Source organism: Musa acuminata, chromosome BXJ3-1 (genome assembly GCF_036884655.1).
Source record: "Musa acuminata AAA Group cultivar baxijiao chromosome BXJ3-1, Cavendish_Baxijiao_AAA, whole genome shotgun sequence".
In the NCBI taxonomy this organism is placed as follows: Eukaryota; Viridiplantae; Streptophyta; class Magnoliopsida; order Zingiberales; family Musaceae; genus Musa; species Musa acuminata.
Genome location: NC_088349.1, coordinates 25,196,862 through 25,207,101, shown reverse-complemented (window position 1 = coordinate 25,207,101; position 10,240 = coordinate 25,196,862). Strand labels below are relative to the sequence as shown.

The following is a 10,240-nucleotide window of genomic DNA, read 5'->3' as shown; positions in this document are numbered from 1 at the left end:
AAATATATTTTTCTATATATTTTTGTGGTTTTAAATAGAATATTAAATACAAAGCTGCCATTCTTGTGATCCTAGAGTTCTTTCATGGTGATTGTTATTTATCATTTTTTACAAGGATTAGTGACCAAATGACATTCCTATAACATGGGTCTTTCCCTCTGTTTTTTAAAATTATCATGGAATAGTACAGCCAAAATTTAATAATCTATAAACTCCTTGACCTCCGGTCTTTGCTTATTAAGGTGTCTTTGTTCTGATGAAATTAGTGAGCAATTTATTAATGGTTTTGGACCGTTCATTTCTCAGGTAACTAGAATTACATTATGTAGATACGGAATGATTGGATAGTGTCACTTGGTAGAACGAATTTTCTTGGCTTATGCTATCTAGTTTCAACATTCACTACTCTTTCGAAAGTGCTTGTGATCAGGATTTCGGTTATTCTCACTGATCCAGAGTTTTGTTTAGGCTTGCTTATCAAAATCAAAGGATTTATATTGGCTCTGGAAAGGGTGCTGAAGTCAAGTACCTAGTCTGAGCCCTTCATGTTGAAATTATAATTTCATTAGCAACAAGTTTGTTCCTTCCTCTAACCAGGACTCTTTATCCTAGCTATTGAAGGATAGGAGGGAGTATAGAAGTCTTTTCATAACTAAGGACCAAATAGAGGTAGCAAATTATACTAAAAAAGAAAATGTTTGGAGAAGTCAGTAAAGAGGTGGCAAATCAGGTATAGTTAAGATTAAAAGTGCAAGATTTGAGCAAATTGATTGGTTGTAGGTAGGCCCTTTTAAAAGTTTCCCAATGAAAGGTTTGATCTTTGGGCAACTACAAGTTATCATAATGCCTTTCAACTTGTCTAATAAGTTTTCTTATTCTAGTCATCCTCTTTAATAAATCTAGATGCATCATTGGCGTTGATTAGACCTTTAGGGGTAAGGGTCTAGATCCATGCATCAGCATATGGGACTTGGGGAATATGAATATAAAAATTACTTCAAATCAAAAGAGGGTGGAAAAGATCTTACAAAATAATTAAATTTCAGTTTCCTCTAATAATAAGATCAGATATGGTATCAATGTTCATAGCAACATTAATATTAAAGTAAGTGGGCCATATGCTCGAAGGAATATTACAAAGCCAAGGGTCATCCCAAACCTTTATGGTGCTACCAATATTGATGATTCTCTTAAGCTCGCTCTTAACAAGGGAAATCAAATGGTAAAGACCACACCTAGTCTTAAAGATTCTATTGTGTTTATAATCAATCTTTGAATATCTTCATTTTTAGTTTGTTGTATAGTGGCCTAAAGTTTATCTTTATGGTTTAACATAGGAAGGATCCATTAGGCACCAATAGAATTCTTGACTACTAGAAGGCACCAATAAATGTTCTTGATGGGAGAACGTCTATATAAACGAGGGTTTTGGTTTTGGCTCTATCTCTCTCTCAAGTCTAAAGGATTTCCAACACCATCTAATGTGAGAGTTCTGAGCCTAGAAGTGTCAAAATACAAAGAGAAACCATTGTTGAAATTTTCGACAACAATGGCTAGAGGTACACAATTTTCGTTTCCGCATTAGTTTTCTTGTGTTCCTATTATGGTGGTTTAGAAACACATTTTCGTATTAAATTTTCTAACAGTTGGTATCAAAGCGATTAACCTTTACCTTGATATGAAAGAGTTTTTATTTTTATACCATGAATATGGCTTGATTTTGGTTTCGTTTTTAAACCTTTTGATATATTTCATGTTGAAAATCATGAAAATATAACATGTTCAGTATTTTTAGTCGGTAAAATGCTTATATATTATATATGAATATTTGATTATATTAATTTATAATTTACCCACATGGATTATGAATTGGAATATAATTTGATAGTTTTTTCATAAAGACTATTTGAATTAAAATATTAACCCATAGCCAATTTTTATGTCATGAGATTTATCTTTTGGGATGTTTAACATTGGTAAAACATGCAATTTAATCTATTAAGCCTTAAATTTTGACATAACATATTTGATTTTATGTCGTTTCTCAAACTGTTAATTTCTTTGATATTCGATGTGACATTCTCAGGGTGATAACTATAAGATATGGAAGGAGAGGATTCTCCTCTATTTAGAGCGGATGGATATTGATTATGCCATTAGGAAGGACAAACCACCTACAGTCACTAATACCAGTACTCTAGTTGAGGTCGCATTATATGAGCGATGGGAGCGATCCAATCGGCCTAACGTAATGTTTATCAAGACTAAAATAACTGCTAGCATACATGGTTCTGTTGACCAACATGAGAAGGTCCGAGACTTGCTACAAGTTATCAATGAGCAATTCATCACTTCAAAAAAGGCACTAGCAAGTACGCTAATAATGATATTCTCATCCCTCGGACTCACCGACATAAATGGTGTGCATGAGCATATAATGCAAATGCGAGATATTACAACTCAACTTAAGAAACCCGAGGTTAATATGTCAAAATCTTTCCTGGTGCACTATATTATGAATACCCTTCCACATTAATATAAGCCTTTTAAGATTTCATATAATACACATAATGACAAATGGTCAATCGATGAATTAATTGACATGTGTGTTCAAGATGAAGAGAGGCTAGTGATGGAATTGGGTGAGAGTGCATTGGTGGTAACTACTCACGGGAAGAATAAAACTGACAAAAATCCACACACTTCTACTCTTTAGTGCACTATATGGCATATGCAACTTTTTGTCTTGCTTCTTCACAAGTAATCAAATTCACACGAGTCAAATCGTGTAGCATCTAATGGAATATGGACTAACATGCAGTTCATTAAGCATGAGGAATTATGGTTTGGCTAAGAATAACATTTCACATGAGAGACATTCTTTTCCTTGAATTTTCCTCCCTTAAATGCCAACTTTTTAATTGAACTCCCTCTTTTTTGTTCTTCAACCATGGAGTCTCCCTGTAATATTTGAGTTAATTTAATAAAATCCTTTGTAATATCTGTTTATCCGATTACCCATTATAGTTGTATTTGAAGAACACAGCTTGAATTGTCCATACCTTTCAGACGACTGTGAATTCCTGTTGGCTAAACCTGACACAGTATGCTGTATGAGACCTCAAATCAGCATTTACCTGTTAAGAATTAGGTCAAATAATAAGCACTCCATGCAGGATCAGATGCTGGCCCTTACTAACACAAAGGTGTGCTCTGATGTGATTTTTTCTTTTTTTTTTTGAAACTACACCTTCTTGCCTGCAGAGCAATGGAAAGTTCCATGGTTTCATGTAAACAATATAGTGTGCACTGTTTATGGTGCTAGCATCAATGGCAAGCAATCCTGATTGTAAATGCTGGGGCTTCCTGATATTTGGTGTTATAACAATAGTATTGTTTGTTGATTTCTCCATCATGCTGGAACTGTTATTAAAATGAGGCAACAAATAATTTTTGTTTAACTTTGCAGATTGTTTATTTAATATCTAGTCTTTTTTTTATTCTTGTTGTTTTTGGGACATTATTTTTGGTGCCGGCGCCTTTCTATGTGTACACTTTTGACCTATGCCATCCTGTTCTAAACGGTGATCCTTGTTCCTTATAAGAAAATTAAATTTACAAATGAGTAATGCCAGAAGTTCTGTGCAGAAGAGTAACCAATGAAAACTTTTTTTGGTACCACCATCTCGATGTCCCCATATCTGATGGTAATATATTTGGCTGAAAATATGTTTGAAGTAATTATTTAGGCAATTCTCTTTAATGTGATGATGATGAAACAACCTGGAACTTTATCCCTTGTACAAGGACTATCCCTTTTCCTTTGAAGCGAAAAATAGACAGTGTATATCATTTTATCAATTAGGATTATGAAATAAGGACTACAAGAGAGAGGAAGAAAGAGGGTGACAATGAAAATGAGTGAGTGTGAGAGTGAGAGGGAAAGAAGCACAAGGCGATGACAACCATTATAGACTTAACATCATCGCGAATTGTTTGCAAAAGTAATAAAAAAAATCTAGCTTTTTAGCTGAGATATTGACTTTCCATCCAAAAAATCCTCCTATCAGAAGTCTTCACCGAGTACAAGGACAATGTATTGTTATACATGACTTGTAAAATTAATGAATCTGGCAGTGACTGTCATGCAGCAAAATTACTGGGTAGAACAACAAAATTGTGCACTTTTGATCCCTTTTCAATGGGTAAAAGAAGTCTGTCTACATAATGATATGACAATATGGATTTATTCATTTATTAAGTATCAAAATGTGAAAATTTTGTGGTTGTGACTTCTTATCGTCTTTTTTGTATTCGTCGGAGTACTTCAAGCACTAATTTGATCTCATCATTCTATTTTCAACAATATGATTCTATTGGCACATTCTTTTCTTCTTTTGTTGAATTCATGATGGTGGATCATACTAAAGAATCTCATGTTTTGCAGTATATTAGTCATCTAGTTAATCAACTTGCCAGACATCAATTTTTGAAAATAGCTTGTCAACTGGAGCGAAAGACGATACTTGGGGCTTTTTCATTGCTTAAAGTGATTGAGTCAGAGTTGGAAGGCTATCTATCAGCAGGCAATGGTCGCGTGGTATGCAAACAACTATTCATCATTTCAACATCATATGTAGGAGGGCTGGTTCAAGTTCCAAATTGATACCAATGCTTGTGTTCTATTTGTTCAAATCCTATCCTCATTCCCATTTAAACTTTTATGCATTAGGGAGATTACCAAATAGAAATATTCTTGTATGTCACTTGTGTTTTGGCTTTTGCTTGCCATGCAGGGTCATTGTCTCTCCCTTATTCAAGCTGCATCAGAAGTACATGAACAAGGGGCAGTTGATGACCGTGATACATTTCTGCATAGTGTCCGGGATCTTCTAAGCATCCATTCGAGTAATCCTTGATATTCATAATGACTCAATACAACCTTGATTATAATATATTTAGTTACACTGATATGCTTTTCTTTTAGATTCTCAATCAGCATTACCGACATATGTATCAGCATATGGTATAGTTCAGCAGATTTCAGGATTGCAGTCTTGACTTGCTGTCTCTTCAGTTTGAACTCGAAAACTCTCTTCCAGAAGACCGAAGATGTATCAATGAACTATAAGTGAACTTTGTTTATCATGTGTACAAACTTAGATTTAATGTACCAGAGACTGGGAATAGAATGAGTCAATATTGGACTAGCAGTTTTTGAGAAAAAGAAAGCATTATAGTCAGCCCCATGTTATTGCATAAGTCGTACCCTGTTTTCTAATAGTGGCTCATACTCGACCCTGACCTTCTAGGGATGGATCAAGTCAATCTTTTTTCCTTTTTAAATTAAAAATATTATCTAGTAGGTTACTTGGCAACTTTTCATATGCTTTTTCACATCAATGTCATGAGGATAATCAGGATACTCGACTCTGACTGAAGACGATGTATCAATGAACTGTAAGTGAACTTTGTTTATCATGTGTACAAACTTAGATTTAATGTGCTAGAGACTGGGAATAGAATGAGTCAATATTGGACTAGCAGTTTTTGAGAAAAAGAAAGCGTTATAGCCAGCCCTATGTTATTGCATAAGTCATACCCTGTTTTCTAATAGTGGCTCATACTCGACCCTGACCTTCTAGGGATGGATCAAGTCAATCTTTTTTCCTTTTGAATTAAAAATGTTATATAGTAGGTTACTTAGCAACTTTTCATATGGTTTTTCACATCAATGTTATGAGGATAATCAGAATGAACTCTTTGTAGAAATATTCATGATATGCATTAATATACATATTTATTAGTTTTTGTATATCACAATAGGATTTGTGATATGTGTACACATATTTATTCTTGTATGTCTTGTATATCACATAGCATTTGTGATACGTGTTTATCACGATAGTCACCTTTCATATGTATTGATGTTATTCGTTAATATATGTATTTAATAAATGCTTTGCATCTTTTACGGTGCAGATGCACCCTTATTCAGACCCCTGGAGCAGTTATTGTTCTCGTCATCAACGACAGCAGAACCATTGTTAACACCTAGGGTATGTTTTTCTACTGTGTTTGTTGATTCATAAGAAGCCTTGTTACTTTGTATTTTGCTTGCTTATCTTCAAATTTTTGTATATATACTTGCCAAACCTTTATAATACCATATTTGTCCCTCTAGATTTTACGTATAACCTTAAAGATTTAGATTTGTGTATATTTGCTTCTTGATACATGTTAGGGTATATATGATTAAACATAATACCTATTGGGTTGGAGGTGGAACTAATTTTTCATATTGTAAAATACAAACAAAAGTGAACAAATTCTTCATGAGAATTTGGCATGTACATATTTTCTTAAAGATTCGGTAGGACATGATAGACAACCGAAAAAGTAGAACTAGACTTTCAAAGAGTAACTTTTCTTGAAAATTATTGTCATGATGACCATGATAGTTAAAACAGTCTTGTATGGCACTGACACTAGACCTGAGGCTAAACATATTTATGCAAATGTTCTTGTAATTTCAAAAAAATCTAATCAATAGGGAAAATATAAAATACCACCCTAAGCTTGTTAGGATCAATACGTCACTAAGAGCGGGGAGGGGATTAGTGCAGTGATAAAAATTATGTTGATTGGAAAGTTTCATTTGATAAAATTGTTTCGTCAAAGCTCGTATCGAAAAGTAATGAAAGTAATAACTTAGGATAAATGTAAAGCCTAGAGTGTAGATAAGTAATGAAAGAAAGCAGTAAGGAAAGAACACATCAGATTCATAATGGTTCGGTCATTGTGACTGACGTCCACTTCCGATTTCTCCTCCGTCGAGGTCACCAGCGTCCACTAATGATCTTCCTTCAATGGGTGAAGACTAACCACCCTCTTACAATACTTTCTCCTTTTCATGGGTTTAGGAAAGAACCCTTACAAGTCTCACACCTCACTTCAATGATCATAAAACATAGAGAGGGAGGAGGAGGACACATCACTTTTGTAAATCTTTCACACCTCAACACTTTAAGATTTTATTCACAGTTTGATATACTTTCATGCAAAAAGGAATGGGATATTTATAGGCCTTAATGGCTTCAAAATTGGAGCCTAAAAGTGTCTCATCCCGGGATTTCGGGGTACTAGCGGTACCACTGCTTGACACTTTGACATTGGGTGGTACCACTTCCCGGCCTGGCGGTACTACCACCTAACAGAGTCTCGAATATTGGGCTCTAGTGGTACCATCGCTTGACAGGATGGTACCATCGCCTAACAGGACGGTACCACCACTTGGCAGCAATAATTATCGATGGTACCACTACCCAGGCTTCTTGGTGATTGAGCCCTGGGCGGTTCCACCGCCCTAGTATGGTGGTCCCAGCGTCAGACAAGGTTTAGCAACCTGTTTGGACTTTGAATCCAGCTCAAACCAATCCAATTACAGGCCCAGTTGGCTCGTAATAGGTTTAATGGGATTACCACCCAAACCTAACCCTAATTATATGCTAACTTCATTTAAGGCATACACTAAACAAAACAAGTCCGATATGTCTAGGTTTCTTCCAGTGAGCTTCCGACGATCTTCCGGCGGACTTCCGATGATCTTTCGGCAATCTTCCAGCGGACTCCCGGCAAGCTCTTGGACTTCACGATGATCTTCTTAGCGAGTTCCGATGAGCTTCTTCTTGGCAAATTCTGGTGGCACTTCCAACGAACCTCCGGACTCCCGATGAACTCTCGAACTCCCAAAGAATTCTCGATCTTGACTTCGGTATTTCGTTTTGTTTTATGTCTTGATCGCTATAGTAGTTAATCCTGTATACTTTTCTCAATATATAGATTGGATCAAACAATTTACCAATTGATTTCATCATCAAAATTCAAAATTCAACAATCTTCCCCTTTTTGATGATGACAATCAATTGATGACGGAGTTAACCTTAACTCTCCCTATCTATATGCCATACTTGAGAAAAGTCACTCTTGAATTCAAGGTCTTTGAACACATACGATGCATATGTGATACATTTTGATATTTTTCATGTATTTACTATGTATTAGACGATACCAATCATATTTCAACAAGTATTCACAATACATTCAAGCATTTATGATATGATACATTTTACACATTATTTCAAACATTTATAATGCCAAGTTGTCATCAATTTGTCACATTTATCATTATGATACGAAATCAAGCATGATTTTAAGAATCAAACATTTTCAAGTATCCATGCCATATTACGATGTGTTTTAAGCATTCATGATACATATGATGCATATGTGATACATTTTGATATTTTTTAGGTATTTACGATATATTAGATGATACCAATCATATTTCAAGTATTCACAATAATTCAAGCATTTATGATATGATACATTTTACACATTATTTCAAACATTCATAATGTCAAGTTGTCATCAATTTGCTACATTTCTCCCCCTTTCTCATCAACAAAAAGAACCATTCAACAATGCAAGTGTTTTTTTTTTAAATATTCAAGTAGGTTCTACACCAATTTATCCATGCTAACAAACATGAGAAGTTAAGTAAAAACTTTGCATGAAAAGTGAGAAACTAGCATTTTTGCTTAGAAGCTTTTTGGTTCTTCTTAAGATATGCAAGTTTCTTTCTTCCTTTATCATAAAAATAAGAAGAAGAGGAAGAAGAGTAAGGGAGGAATTTATTCTCCATAAGAAATCAAGAACCAAATTCATGAAAGGATTTGAACCAAGTTAAATCCATAATAAATGAGTTTCATTGAATCAAGCTTCTATTTTAGCAAAGAGAAAGGATTCATTAAAAGAATCAAGATGTCCATACAAAATCAAATCCCTATTCTTGCAAATGATCATCACATACTAAAAGTCCCTAAATAAAAATTCTTCTTTCGTGAGAAGAGTGAGGAAGAATTCATGGGAAAGGATCATCAAATGAAAGATCAAAAATCCATGAATCAAACTTTATAAATCAAATCTCTTTTCTTGTAAATAGAATGATAAAGAATTCATAGGACACGATCTCAATTTAGAAAGAAAATTTAAGTTACAAAAAATCAAGAAATCTGAGAAGTATAAAAGAGAAACTCATGCATCAGAAAGATTTAACATGCCTAATTCTTAGAGTTTTGCATGTATTATACCATCATCAAGAAGCGTATCATAATATTGAAAAGCACTATACTTAGTGCATAGTTATACTTGTTGCGTATTATTCTACATTCATCGAACAATTTATAAAAGGCACTTAAAAGCTCATTGAAAGATAAATTTGTATCTAAAGAACCACTTACCTCATCTTTGATAGCCATTAGTGCGTTGTTGGTGATTTTCTTGTTGCTTTATTCTTCATCTTCAGAATAGCTCGAATCATCCCATGTTGCTTTGAGCGTCTTCTTCTTCTTTGGTTGTTTCTTCTTCACTTGGGGATATTCAATTTTGAAATGTCCCGACTTTTTATATTCGTAGCATATAAGTTATTCTTTCTTGGGTTCAATTTTATTTTTTTTTATGAATTTTTTGAGCTTTCTTGTCAAGAGTCCCAAGTCATCATCATAGTCCTCATCATTTGAACTTCCTTTCAAGTGGTCTTCATAAGTTCTTAGTATCATATCCTTCCTATTCTTTGCAAGGTTATTCTCAAGCTCTTTATGAGCATTGCAAGTCATCTCATAGGACATTAACGACCCGATAAGTTCTTCGAGAGGGATATTATTCAAATCCTTGGCCTTTTGAATGGCCGTAATTTTAGGGTCCCAACTCTTTGGAAGAGATTTTAATATTTTATTAACGAGTTCAAAGTTAGAAAAATTTTTATCAAGCGCTTTTAGACCATTGATGACATCCGTAAACCAGGTGTATATGTCTCCAATGGTCTCACTTGGTTTCATCCGAAACAATTCATAAGTATAGACTAAAAGATTTATTTTGGACTCATTTACTCTACTAGTACCTTCGTGCATGATTTCGAATATATGCCAAATATCGAACGTCATTTCACAAATAGATACTCGATTAAACTTATTTTTATCTAAATCGTAAAACAAAACATTCATAGCCTTGACATTTAAAGAGAAAGTCTTCTTCTCCAACTCATTCCAATCGTTCATTGGAAGAGAAGACTTTTGAAAATCGTTTTCCACAATGTTCCATAACTCAAAATCCATAAAAATTAGAAAAATCCTCATTCTATTTTTCCAATAGGTGTAATTCGTCCCATTGAATATGGGTG

At 34.2% G+C, this 10,240-nt stretch overlaps 1 long non-coding RNA gene across 1 annotated transcript; it reads left to right on the top strand.

Moving 5' to 3' along the window:
- The first annotated feature begins 4,432 nt into the window (after window positions 1-4,432).
- Window positions 4,433-5,206, top strand: LOC135628514 (uncharacterized). Its single transcript, XR_010492884.1, has 3 exons — window positions 4,433-4,600; window positions 4,797-4,908; window positions 4,988-5,206. It is a non-coding gene; the product is annotated as an uncharacterized LOC135628514 (long non-coding RNA).
- The last annotated feature ends 5,034 nt before the right edge of the window (window positions 5,207-10,240 follow it).